We start from the raw sequence: 2,101 nt of genomic DNA on the forward strand, positions 1-2,101 counted from the left end.
ATTATTACAATCAAACTTGTTCATCCTGGTAACACAGCAAGGATGGTTCATCCTGGTAACACATTATTACAGAAAAATATGCTTCACATCAAGTTTACAATAAAAAAATGTTCACATCAGGTAACACAACTATCATAGTATAACTAGCTCCAATGCTTCTCCCAACTTGTTCGTCCTGGACCTCACGACCAAACATGAATGAAGTCCAGCATCTGCAAGTTATCAAGAAAAATGGTTAGAACAAGCAAAATGCGACATTTTTACCATTTAAGCATAGAAGAACAGGGTCAACAACATTTCGATCTTTGAAAATGAACCAGGATTTCAATCTTTGAACAGCAAAAAATTGATATAGTAGATCATTTGCGGTTTAAAACAACCCCTAAGGAGAGACATGTTGACACATTCATTTGGCAACATCTGTAGAAATTGAACCTCATAAACATGCAATGTGGAATTTGTATCTCAAAGAAGTATACATACTTATCAGGTTTAATTAGCACATAAACATGCAATGTGGAATTTGTATCTCAAAGAAGTATACATACTTATCAGGTTTAATTAGCACACAGAAGCCAAATGCTAGTAGCTCATGATTAGTACACAAGACAAGATTCAACAAAGTAAACAAGAAGGTGGCTACAGTACAAAACTAAGCTCATCACACAGAATAAAATGATATTAAAAGTAAGCTCAGCATAAGCATGAGTTTTTTTGGCACCACCAGATCAAACATATTAACGCCAGAATAATCATATGAATCATCATTTGCTCAGACCATCTTCCAAGTGCAACTACTTCATCATTCTAGCTAAATTAAGATGTTAAATGAATAAAACTAGAAGTATGCTACAATCATATGGTACTAGTTAAAAATGTGACTAGAGGACTACACTTGAACACATCACTTGCAATGCCTACTAGAAGGAGCAAGTGTATAGAAGAAAACAAACATTAGACAGGTTGGCCATCAGTCTTTAAAACCTTGATTTTGTATTCCTCAAAGAGAATCTCAGGAATATGTTGTTGTAGCATCATCTGACCAGCCAATCCATCATTAACACACGTGCACACACAGAGCAGAGAACGATTTGAAATCAAGTGCAAGAATTGCAGTAGCACATACAACTAGCATGTTACGGTTTGTGGGTGATGGGGAAAATGCATGTGAAGTGCATAAATCACAGAGGGGTGTGTACAATACACACCATCTTTGACAGCAAGCAAAGTGTTTTCATGGTCAAATATAAAGATTGCTTTAAGAAAAGTGTTTTCAATTTTTCGACAGAACAGACACTGCAAGAATAGCATACTTCTATGCTGAGTCTAACAGAACAAGATCCTGCAAAGAACTAGGACTAAACAGACTACTGTAGTATCAATTAACTCGCACATGATTAAAAAAACTCAACATAGTGTGGCAGACTATTGAGGTGTTGGGTAATTCTTCAGTGGGCTAACAAAATCATCATGTTCCAGTCAGTTCCGAATCCACATATGTGTCCAGCAAAACTGAAAACCAATCGCATACTCGCTAGGATTCGGATTTAAGTACTACTAGTAGGAAGGAGCATATATACCTGCTGCAGGATCGGATAGGGAGAATGTTGTGTGGCTTATCCCGGCAGTTGGGCAACCGCAGCAGGTCATTGAACTCAGGGGTCTTGGCGATCAAATCCTTGGCGATCTCCGCAGCCCTGTTCCTCACGAGTTGCCAGTCGATGGCGGCCCTGTATCAGAGGAAGAGATGTTCAAAACCTGAAGTTTTATCTATGCTACACGCTCACACGTACAGACGTACTTGCATGCAGAACCCCTCAGAATAATGGAACACGGTTGGAAAAAAATACGAGTCACCTGAGCTTCTCATTGTGGTGCAAGGCCGGGAGCAAGCAGGTGCGCCTGACGGCACCGGAGGGGGCGTTGGGATGGAGTGGATGGTTCTGTGCAGATTGATGAAGCTGAAGAGGAGCCTCCCCTCCTCGCCGAGCATCACGTCGACCTTGGGCACGAAGCAGACGACGTACTTGATGGCGTCGTCCCACTGGCCCTGCCTCGCGAGGCGCTGCAGGTGGTCCACGCTGAAGAACACGGTCGTCTC

The 2,101-nt window shown here is 41.3% G+C and overlaps 1 non-coding gene across 1 annotated transcript; it reads right to left on the reverse strand.

Moving 5' to 3' along the window:
* Positions 1-964: 964 nt before the first annotated feature.
* Positions 965-1,044, reverse strand: LOC123038395 (small nucleolar RNA SNORD36). The gene has a single exon (XR_006417839.1). It is a non-coding gene; the product is annotated as a small nucleolar RNA SNORD36 (small nucleolar RNA).
* Positions 1,045-2,101: the final 1,057 nt, after the last annotated feature.

This window comes from Triticum aestivum, chromosome 2A (genome assembly GCF_018294505.1).
Source record: "Triticum aestivum cultivar Chinese Spring chromosome 2A, IWGSC CS RefSeq v2.1, whole genome shotgun sequence".
In the NCBI taxonomy this organism is placed as follows: domain Eukaryota; kingdom Viridiplantae; phylum Streptophyta; class Magnoliopsida; order Poales; family Poaceae; genus Triticum; species Triticum aestivum.